General features: G+C 38.2%; 4 non-coding genes and 11 pseudogenes across 4 annotated transcripts; all 15 read left to right on the top strand.

The window, feature by feature from the left end:
• The first annotated feature begins 2,814 nt into the window (after positions 1-2,814).
• LOC128650824 (uncharacterized) lies at positions 2,815-2,933 on the top strand (annotated as a pseudogene).
• Positions 2,934-3,294: 361 nt separating this feature from the next.
• On the top strand, positions 3,295-3,413 carry LOC128650799 (uncharacterized; annotated as a pseudogene).
• Positions 3,414-3,774: 361 nt separating this feature from the next.
• On the top strand, positions 3,775-3,893 carry LOC128650949 (uncharacterized; annotated as a pseudogene).
• A 353-nt stretch (positions 3,894-4,246) lies between these two features.
• LOC128651101 (uncharacterized) lies at positions 4,247-4,355 on the top strand (annotated as a pseudogene).
• Positions 4,356-4,712: 357 nt separating this feature from the next.
• On the top strand, positions 4,713-4,831 carry LOC128650866 (uncharacterized; annotated as a pseudogene).
• Positions 4,832-5,191: 360 nt separating this feature from the next.
• LOC128651053 (uncharacterized) lies at positions 5,192-5,310 on the top strand (annotated as a pseudogene).
• A 361-nt stretch (positions 5,311-5,671) lies between these two features.
• On the top strand, positions 5,672-5,790 carry LOC128650739 (5S ribosomal RNA). The gene has a single exon (XR_008400999.1). It is a non-coding gene; the product is annotated as a 5S ribosomal RNA (ribosomal RNA).
• Positions 5,791-6,150: 360 nt separating this feature from the next.
• On the top strand, positions 6,151-6,269 carry LOC128650871 (uncharacterized; annotated as a pseudogene).
• Positions 6,270-6,629: 360 nt separating this feature from the next.
• On the top strand, positions 6,630-6,748 carry LOC128651035 (5S ribosomal RNA). The gene has a single exon (XR_008401072.1). It is a non-coding gene; the product is annotated as a 5S ribosomal RNA (ribosomal RNA).
• Positions 6,749-7,104: 356 nt separating this feature from the next.
• Positions 7,105-7,223, top strand: LOC128650765 (5S ribosomal RNA). The gene has a single exon (XR_008401022.1). It is a non-coding gene; the product is annotated as a 5S ribosomal RNA (ribosomal RNA).
• A 361-nt stretch (positions 7,224-7,584) lies between these two features.
• On the top strand, positions 7,585-7,703 carry LOC128650985 (uncharacterized; annotated as a pseudogene).
• A 373-nt stretch (positions 7,704-8,076) lies between these two features.
• On the top strand, positions 8,077-8,185 carry LOC128651102 (uncharacterized; annotated as a pseudogene).
• Positions 8,186-8,546: 361 nt separating this feature from the next.
• LOC128650889 (uncharacterized) lies at positions 8,547-8,665 on the top strand (annotated as a pseudogene).
• A 356-nt stretch (positions 8,666-9,021) lies between these two features.
• LOC128650831 (uncharacterized) lies at positions 9,022-9,140 on the top strand (annotated as a pseudogene).
• A 358-nt stretch (positions 9,141-9,498) lies between these two features.
• LOC128650966 (5S ribosomal RNA) lies at positions 9,499-9,617 on the top strand. The gene has a single exon (XR_008401065.1). It is a non-coding gene; the product is annotated as a 5S ribosomal RNA (ribosomal RNA).
• The last annotated feature ends 1,421 nt before the right edge of the window (positions 9,618-11,038 follow it).

The raw sequence follows: 11,038 nt of genomic DNA, 5'->3' as shown, positions 1-11,038 counted from the left end.
GCCTTCATTTATTGTGTAGCAATGTTTTCCTGCTGTTTCTGACAAATATTTATAGCTATAAATAATACAATAAGGCAAAATATGTTACCATTAAAAAGCATAAGATAACAAGCATACAGCCAGATTACGAGTTTTGTGTTATTGCTGGCTCGCTAATTACTTGTAAGTTATTTTCACCGCTCACCTTTAATAGCGCTGCTATTAAAGGTTTGCAAAAAAACGGCTTGTGCTGGCAATATGGTTGCATTGAACTCCATGCTTCACCCAAATACAAGCAGTGTTTTCACCTGCTTGTGCACGATTTCCCCATAGACATCAATGGGGAGAGCCGGCTAAAAAAATGCCTAACACCTGCGATCACGGAAACAAAAACTCTGTAATGCAGCCCCATTGATGTCTATGGGTGAAAAAAATGTATGTTTAAACCTATCACCCTAACACAAACCCTGAGTCTAAACACCACTAATCTGCCGCCTCCGACATCGCTGCCACCTACATTACATTTATTAACTCCTAATCTGCCGCCCCCTATATCGCTGCCACCTACCTACACTTATTAACCCCTCATTTTCCACTGCCACTATAGTAAAGTTATTAACCCCTAAATCTCTGGCCTCCCACATCACTAACACTAAATAAATATATTAACCCCTAATGTAACCCTAACCTTAAAGGGACACTAAATCCAATGTTTTTCTTTCATGATTCAGATAGAGCATGCAATTTTAAGCAACTTTCTAATCTACTCCTATTATCAATTTTTCTTCGTTCTCTTGCTATCTTTATTTAAAAAGTAGAAATGTGATGCATAGGAGCCGGCCCATTTTTGGTTGAGAACCTGGGTTATGCTTGCTTATTGGTGGGTAAATGGAAGCCTCCAATAAGCAAGCACTTTCCATGGGGCTGAACCTAAAATGGGCTGGCTGCTAAGATTTACATTCCTCTTTTTAAAATAACGATAGCAAGAGAACAAAGAAAAATTGATAATAGGAGTAAATTAGAAAGTTGCTTAAAGTGTCATGCTCTATCTGAATCCTGAAAGAAAAAATATGGGTTCAGTGTCCCTTTAAGTCTAACCCTAACGTAACCCTAACCCTAACACCCTTAACTTTAACATAATTAAAATAATTCTAAATAAAACCTACTATTAATAACTAAATAATTAATATTTAAAAATAAATACTTACCTGTAAAATAAACCCTAAGCTAGCTACAATATAACTAATAGTATCTATCTTAGGTTTTATTTTTACTTCACAGGTAAGTTTATATTTATTTTAACTAGGTAGACTAGTTGGTAAATAAATACAAATTTGCCTGTAAAATAAAACCTAACCTGCCTTACACTGAAATCTAACATTACAATAAAATAAAATTAATAAAATACAATTATCAAAAGTACAAAAAATAAGAAACACTTAATTACACAAAATAAAAAAAGAAATTGTCAAAAATAAAAAAGAATTACTCCTAATCTAATAGCCCTATCAAAATAAAAAAGCCCCCCCTAAAAATAAAAAAAAACCTAGCCTACACTAAACTGCCAATGGCCCTTAAAAGGGCCTTTTGCGGGACATTGCCCCAAAGAAATCAGCTTTTTTACCTGAAAAAAAAATACAAACAACCCCCCAACAGTAAAACCCACCACCCACACAACCAACCCCCCCCAAATAAAATCCTATCTAAATAGAGCATTTAGAAAAGGACAATTGGATGGGTATTGCCCTTAAAAGGGCATTTAGCTCTTTTACTGCTCAAACCCTACTCTAAAAATAAAACCCACTCAAGAAACCCATAAAAAACCTAACACTAACCCCCGACGATCCACTTACAGTTTTTCAAGACCTGACATCCATCCTCATCCAGACAGCGAAGTCCTCATCCAAGCAGGCAGAAGTCTTCATCGAAGCCGGCAGAAGACTTCATCCAAGCAGGCAGAAGTCTTCATCCAGACGGCATCTTCTATCTTCATCCATCCGGTGTGGAGTGGGGCCATCTTCAAGACATCTGGTGCAGAGCATCCTTTTCTTCTGATGGCTGTTGAATAATGAAGTTTCCCTTTAAATAACGTCATCCAAGATGGCGTCCCTTACATTCCGATTGGCTGATAGAATTCTATCAGCCAATAGGAATTAAGAGGAAAAAATCCTATTGGCTGTTACAATCAGCCAATAGGATTGAGCTTTCATTCTATTGGCTGATCCAATCTGCCAATAGGATTGAGCTTGCATTCTATTGGCTGATTGGAATAGCCAGTCGGAATGTAGGGTAATAAATTAATTATAGTGTCGGCACTGACAAGTCCAGTCCAAAGTTCTATATTGTCCACAGAGATCCAAAAAAATCTGGAAAAGTATGAGGAAACGAGTACCAATTGTCCACAGACAATATAAATTAAATGGCAGTTAGGCACAAGACATCCTCTTTTTGTTTCTAATTCAAAAAGTATGAACCTGTGGGACAAAATCAACAAAGCAAAAATAGTGCAACCCTGTTAAAAATACATATAAAACACTAAGGATTACAAGTACTCACGCGTTTCGACCTATAATGGTCCTTGTCAAGGCTCTGTTTGTCCATCCGGTGGGACCCTTAAATAGCCCCTATTTTTAAATATTTTGGCACTAAAATTGGCAAATAACGACTGCACTTCCGGTTCCGGTCACCATCAAATGACATCACTTCCGGTGCGCCGAATATTTACTTCTAGTGATAGTGGTGAGAATTGAGGGTTATGTAGTGCTTACCAACTCTACTACAACTGAGTTAAATGGTATTATTAAGAACAAAAAGCGTTGGGAAGAAGTGTTAAGTGTCTACCGCCACATTGCCTTGTATGCACCCGATCCCGTCTGATCTCGGAAGTTAAGCAGGGTCAGGCCTGGTCACTACCTGGATGGGAGACCGCCTGGGAACACCATGTGTGGTAGGCTTTTTTTTTTCATTTTTAAAGCAGTGAAGCATGCGTCATATTTATTGATACTAGCAATATTTATTGAAACAAATGTAGCTTGCAATTACTAAAAATTAGATGTCCATTTTATTAAAGATAATTATCTCTTGTAAAGACAGACAGACAGGCAGGCAGGCTGAAAGAGGGGCAGGAAACTCTGTATCTATGTATACTTTTTGTCATGGGTCAGCAAGTGATTCTGGGCCTGTACTGGCGCTATTTATTAATTTATTTATATATTTGCCATCTAAATTTTAACCCCGTTTTAACTCTTCAATTTTTTACAGATTGTGAATGACAGCATGAGCAAGAACAAAAAGCGTTGGGAAGAAACGCTAAGTGTCTACCGCCACAATGCCTTGAATGCACCCGATCCCGTCTGATCTTGGAAGTTAAGCAGGGCCAGGCCTGGTCAGTACCTGGATGGGAGACCGCCTGGGAACAACAGGTGCGGTAGCCTTTTTTTTTTCATTTTTAAAGCAGTGAAGCATGCCTCATATTTACTAATACTAGCAATATTTATTGAAACAAATATAGCTTGAAATTACTAAAAATTAGATGTCCATTGTATTAAAGATAATTATCTTTTGTAAAGACAGACAGGCAGGCAAGCAGACAGAAAGAGGGGCAGGAAACTCTTTATCTGTGTAAACTTTTTGTCATGGGTCAGCAAGTGATTCTGGGCCTGTACTGGCACTATTTATTAATTTATTTATATATTTGCCATCTAAATTTTAACCCCATTTTAACCTTTCAATTTTTTACAGACTGTGAATGACAGCATGAGCAAGAACAAAAAGCGTTGGGAAAAAGCGCTAAGTGTCTACCGCCACTCTGCCTTGAATGAACCCTATCCCGTCTGATCTCGGAAGTTATGCTGGGCCAGGCCTGGTCAGTACCTGGATGGGAGACCACCTGGGAACACCAGGTGCGGTAGGCTATTTTATTTTTTTATTTTTAAAGCAGTGAAGCATGCGTCATATTTACTGATACTAGCAATATTTATTGAAACAAATGTAGCTTGCAATTACTAAAAATTAGATGTCCATTGTATTAAAGATAATTATCTTTTGTAAATACAGACAGGCAGGCAGGCAGAAAGATGGGCAGGAAACTCTGTATCTATGTATACTTTTTGTCATTGGTCAGCAAGTGGTTCTGGGCCTGTACTGGCACTATTTATTTATTTATTTGCCATCTTAATTTTAACCCCGTTTTAACATCTTCAATTTTTTACAGACTGTGAATGACAGCATGAGCAAGAACAAAAAGCGTGGGGAAGAAGCATTAAGTGTCTACCTTCACACTGCCTTGAATGCACCTGATCTCGGAAGTTAAGCAGGGCCAGGCCTAGTCAATACCGGGATGGGAGACCGCCTGGGAACACCAGGTGCGGTAGGCTATTTTTTTTTATTTTTAAAGCAGTGAAGCATGCGTCATATTTACTGATACTAGCAATATTTATTGAAACAAATGTAGCTTGCAATTACTAAAAATTAAATGTCCATTGTATTAAAGATAATTATCTTTTGTAAAGACAGACAGACAGGCAGGCAGAAAGAGGGGCAGGAAACTCTGTATCTATGTATACTTTTTGTCATGGGTAAGCAAGTGATCCTGGGCTTGTACTGCCACTATTTATTAATTTATTTATATATTTGCCATCTAAATTTTAACCCCGTTTTAACTCTTCAATTTTTTACAGACTGTGAATGACAGCATGAGCAAGAACAAAAAGCGTTGGGAAGAAGCGCTAAGTGTCTACCGCCACACTGCCTTGAATGCACCTGATCCTGTCTGATCTCGGAAGTTAAGCAGGGCCAGGCCTGGTCAATACCTGGAAGGGAGACCGCTTGGGAACACCAGGTGTGGTAGGCTTTTTTTTTCATTTTTAAAGCAGTGAAGCATGAGTCATATTTGCTGATACTAGTAATATTTATTGAAACAAATGTAGCTTGCAATTACTAAAAATTAGATGTCCATTGTATTAAAGATAATTATTTTTGTAAAGACAGACAGACAGGCAGGCAGAAAGAGAGTGCAGGAAACTCTTTATCTATGTATACTTTTTGTCATTGGTCAGCAAGTGATTTTGGGCCTGTACTGGCACTATTTATTAATTAATTTATTTATATATTTGCCATCTAAATTTTAACCCCGTTTTAACTCTTCAATTTTTTACAGACTGTGAATGACAGCATGAGCAAGAACAAAAAGCGTTGGGAAGAAGCACTAAGTGTCTACTGCCACACTGCCTTGAATGCACCCAATTCCGTCTGATCTCGGAAGTTAAGCAGGGCCAGGCCTGGTCAATACCTGGATTGGAGGCCGCCTGAGAACACCAGGCGTGGTAGGCTTTTTTTTTTTTTTCATTTTTAAAGCAGTGAAGCATGCCTCATATTTAATGATAGTAGCAATATTCATTGAAACAACTGTAGCTTGCAATTACTAAAAATTAGATGTCCATTGTATTAAAGATAATTATCTTTTGTAAAGACAGACAGACAGGCAGGCAGAAAGAGGGGCAGGAAACTCTGTATCTATGTATACTTTTTATAATGGGTCAGCAAGTGATTCTGGGCCTTTACTGGCACTATTTATTAATTTATTTATACATTTGCCATCTAAATTTTAACCCTGTTTTAACTCTTCAATTTTTTACAGACTGTGAATGACAGCATGAGCAAGAACAAAAAGCTTTGGGAAGAAGTGCTAAGTGTCTACCGCCACACTGCCTTGAATGCACCCGATCCCGTCTGATCTCGGAAGTTAAGCAGGGCCAGGCCTGGTCAGTACCTGAATGGGAGTCCGCCTGGGAACACCATGTGCGGTAGGCTTTTTTTTTCATTTTTAAAGTAGTGAAGCATGCGTCATATTTACTGATACAAGCAATATTTATTGAAACAAATGTAGCTTGCAATTACTAAAAATTAGATGTCCATTGTATTAAAGATAATTATCTTTTGTAAAGACAGACAGGCAGGCAAGCAGACAGAAAGAGGGGCAGGAAACTCTTTATCTGTGTAAACTTTTTGTCATGGGTCAGCAAGTGATTCTGGGCCTGTACTGGCACTATTTATTAATTTATTTATATATTTGCCATCTAAATTTTAACCCCGTTTTAACCTTTCAATTTTTTACAGACTGTGAATGACGGCATGAGCAAGAACAAAAAGCATTGGGAAGAAGTGCTAAGTGTCTACCGCAACACTGCCTTGAATGCACCCGATCCCGTCTGATCTTGGAAGTTAAGCAGGGTCAGGCCTGTTCACTACCTGGATGGGAGACCGCCTGGGAACACCAGGTGTGGTATGCTTTTTTTTTCATTTTTAAAGTAGTGAAGCATGCGTCATATTTACTAATACTAGCAATATTTATTGAAACATATGTAGCTTGCAATTACTAAAAATTAGATGTCCATTGTATTAAAGATAATTATCTTTTGTAAAGACAGACAGACAGGCAGGCAGGCAGAAAGAGGGGCATTAAACTCTGTATCTTTGTATACTTTTTGTCATGGGTCAGCAAGTGTTTCTGGGCCTGTATTGGCACTATTTATTAATTTATTTATATATTTGCCATCTAAATTTTAACCCCGTTTTAACTCTTCATTTTTTTAAAGACTGTGAATGACAGCATGAGCAAGAACAAAAAGCATTGGGAAGAAGCGCTAAGTGTCTACCGCCACACTGCCTTGAATGCACCCGATCCTGTCTGATCTCGGAAGTTAAGCAGGGCCAGGCCTGGGCAGTACCTGGATGGGAGACCGCCTGGGAACACCAGGTGCGGTAGGCTTTTTTTTTCATTTTTAAAGCAGTGAAGCATGAGTCATATTTGCTGATACTAGCAATATTTATTGAAACAAATGTAGCTTGCAATTACTAAAAATTAGATGTCCATTGTATTAAAGATAATTATCTTTTGTAAAGACAGACAGACAGGCAGGCAGAAAGAGGGGCAGGAAACTCTGTATCTATGTATACTTTTTATAATGGGTCAGCAAGTGATTCTGGGCCTTTACTGGCACTATTTATTAATTTATTTATATATTTGCCATCTGAATTTTAACCCTGTTTTAACTCTTCAATTTTTTACAGACTGTGAATGACAGCATGAGCAAGAACAAAAAGCTTTGGGAAGAAGTGCTAAGTGTCTACCGCCACACTGCCTTGAATGCACCCGATCCCGTCTGATCTTGGAAGTTAAGCAGGGCCAGGCCTGGTCAGTACCTGGATGGGAGTCCGCCTGGGAACACCATGTGCGGTAGGCTTTTTTTTTTCATTTTTAAAGTAGTGAAGCATGCATCATATTTACTGATACGAGCAATATTTATTGAAACAAATGTAGCTTGCAATTACTAAAAATTAGATGTCCATTGTATTAAAGATAATTATCTTTTGTAAAGACAGACAGGCAGGCAAGCAGACAGAAAGAGGGGCAGGAAACTCTTTATCTGTGTAAACTTTTTGTCATGGGTCAGCAAGTGATTCTGGGCCTGTACTGGCACTATTTATTAATTTATTTATATACTTGCCATCTAAATTTTAACCCCATTTTAACCTTTCAATTTTTTACAGACTGTGAATGACAGCATGAGCAAGAACAAAAAGCGTTGGGAAAAAGCGTTAAGTGTCTACCGCCACTCTGCCTTGAATGAACCCTATCCCGTCTGATCTCGGAAGTTATGCTGGGCCAGGCCTGGTCAGTACCTGGATGGGAGACCACCTGGGAACACCAGGTACGGTAGGCTATTTTTTTTTATTTTTAAAGCAGTGAAGCATGCGTCATATTTACTGATACTAGCAATATTTATTGAAACAAATGTAGCTTGCAATTACTAAAAATTAGATGTCCATTGTATTAAAGATAATTATCTTTTGTAAATACAGACAGGCAGGCAGGCAGGCAGGCAGGCAGGCAGAAAGAGGGGCAGGAAACTCTGTATCTATGTATACATTTTGTCATGGGTCAGAAAGTGATTCTGGGCTTGTACTGGCACTATTTATTAATTTATTTATATATTTGCCATCTAAATTGTAACCCCGTTTTAATTCTTCAATTTTTTACAGACTGTGAATGACAGCATAAGCAAGAACAAAAAGCGAGGGGAAGAAGCTTTAAGTGTCTACCTCCACACTGCCTTGAATGCACCTGATCTCTGAAGTTAAGCAGGGCTAGGCCTGGTCAGTACCTGGATGGGAGATCACCTGGGAACACCAGTTGCGGTAGGCTTTTTTTTTTCATTTTTAAAGCAGTGAAGCATGCGTCATATTTACTGATACTAGCAATATTTATTGAAACAAATGTAGCTTGCAATTACTAAAAATTAGATGTCCATTGTATTAAAGATAATTATCTTTTGTAAAGACAGACAGACAGGCAGGCAGGCAGAAAGAGGGGCAGGAAACTCTGTATCTATGTATACTTTTTGTCATGGGTCAGCAAGTGATTCTGGGCCTGTACTGGCACTATTTATTAATTTATTTATATATTTGCCATCTAAATTTTAACCCCCTTTTAACTCTTCAATTTTTTACAGACCGTGAATGACAGCATGAGCAAGAACAAAAAGCATTGGGAAAAAGCGCTAATTGTCTACCGCCACACTGCCTTGAATGCACCTGATCCCGTCTGATCTCGGAAGTTAAGCAGGGCCAGTCCTGGTCAGTACCTGGATGGGAGACAGCCTGGGAACACCGGGTGCCGTAGTCTTTTTTTTTCCATTTTTAAAGCAGTGAAGCATGCGTCATATTTGCTGATACTAGCAATATTTATTGAAACAAATGTAGCTTGCAATTACTAAAAATTAGATGTCCATTGTATTAAAGATAATTATCTTTTGTAAAGACAGACAGACAGGCAGGCAGAAAGAGGGCAGGAAACTCTTTATGTATACTTTTTGTTATGGGTCAGCAAGTGATTCTAAGCCTGTACTGGCACTATTTATTTATTAATTTATTTATATTTTTGCCATCTAAATTTTAACCCCGTTTTAACTCTTCAATTTTTTACAGACTGTGAATGACAGCATGAGCAAGAACAAAAAGCTTTGGTAAGAAGCACTAAGTGTCTACTGCCACACTGCCTTGAATGCACCCGATTCCGTCTGATCTCAGAAGTTAAGCAGGGCCAGGCCTGGTCAGTACCTGGATGGGAGGCCGCCTGGGAACACCAGGTGAGGTAGACTTTTTTGTTTCATTTTTAAAGCAGTGAAGCATGCCTCATATTTAATGATAGTAGCAATATTCATTGAAACAACTGTAGCTTGCAATTACTAAAAATTAGATGTCCATTGTATTAAAGATAATTATCTTTTGTAAATACAGACAGGCAGGCATGCAGAAAGAGGGGCAGGAAACTCTGTATCTATGTATACTTTTTGTCATGGGTCAGCAAGTGATTCTGGGCCTGTACTGGCGTTATTTAATAATTTATTTATATATTTGCCATCAAAATTTTAACCCCTTTTTAACTCTTCAATTTTTTACAGAATGTGAATGACAGCATGAGCAAGAACAAAAAGCGTTGGGAAGAAGTGCTTAAGTGTCTACCGCCATACTGCCTTGAATGCACCCGATCCCGTCTGATCTCGGTAGTTAAGCAGGGCCAGGCCTGGTCAGTACTTGGATGGGAGATCACCTGGGAACACCAGGTGCGGTAGGCTTTTTTTTTTCCTTCTTAAAGCAGTGAAACATGCGTCATATTTACGGATACAAGCAATATTTATTGAAACAAATGTAGCTTGCAATTACTAAAAATTAGATGTCCATTGTATTAAAGATAATTATCTTTTGTAAAGACAGATAGACAGGCAGAAAGAGGGGCAGGAAACTCTTTATCTGTGTATACTTTTTGTCTTGGGTCAGCAAGTGATTCTTGGCCTGTACTGGCACTATTTATCAATTTATTTATATATTTGCCATCTAAATTTTTGTATTTTATATTTTTATTGAGGTTTTCAGAAGTAATATATTACAACAATGTTATAGTTTCATTAGTAACATAGATAGTTGAGAACATATAGCTAGAAATATCCACAGTGTCTGTCATTTGAGTCCACCTTGAGAACGTTAAGAATGAGGTTGGGCAACACAGTGATTAAGAGTTCAAATACAGAATTTCCCAACATAATATTTTACACAGACAGTATCCATAATCTTCATACTAGCGGACATAACTGTATTGAAATAACTAGTTAAAACAGTCAATGGCTAACCTTACGTATTAAAAGGAACCTCTTTTTTTTTCTTTTGTAGGGGGCAAAGGGAAGGGTTAGCAGTGGGCCAGAGCCACTCGTATGAGGGAAAGTAGGGGTATATACTGTAGCATGGTTTCTAATTGTGCTAGTGAATATACTATGACATGGAGGGGGTATTAAATCTGATCCTGGGGGAGAGTAGTATGGGCGAATTACTGTATTAACATGTGGTTATAGAGGGGTGGGAGGCAAGAAATAAGATGTCGGTCATAAGTAGTTACGAGGGAGGATAGGGAAGTCCTAGGTATATTAGGTAGGGATGTTAGCTTAAAATGTATACACAAAGAGAGATAAACTAACTAGGGTTCGCATGTAATGCAATTTCACATGTGGACATAGTGTGCAATGGTGAGATAGTACTAATACAGTAATAATATCCAATATGATTTCACTAACCTTATAACACATAGCTCACTCTTCAGATATAATATGACATCTGTCATCTTATTGTATAACAACCCCTATACCCAACTGTACAATATGCTAAAAGAAATCGTCCGTTAAGTATGTACATCCAGAGTAAAGAAGCTGTCCCCCTAAAATGGGCTTAGAAATAAAATGATTACATTAGTCCTTTTATTGGTGTCCAATGAGGATCAAAGCTGCAGCTGTGTGGAGAGTGATGCAGCCACAGAGTAGAGAGCGTCCACATGGTAAATGAAGAAAACTCTATAGGCTCAATATTAAATTAGACACATAGAGGGACCTATATCGGTAAAAAGGGCTCAAAGACACAAAGAGAGGGCTAAAAAATACATACAAGCAACTATAGAGGGGAATAAGCTAAATTAGAAAAGTGGGCAGCAACTGAAAACATAAATGTACAC

The sequence above is a fragment of the Bombina bombina genome, chromosome 2 (genome assembly GCF_027579735.1).
Source record: "Bombina bombina isolate aBomBom1 chromosome 2, aBomBom1.pri, whole genome shotgun sequence".
In the NCBI taxonomy this organism is placed as follows: domain Eukaryota; kingdom Metazoa; phylum Chordata; class Amphibia; order Anura; family Bombinatoridae; genus Bombina; species Bombina bombina.
This window is presented reverse-complemented; position numbering and strand designations above follow the sequence as displayed.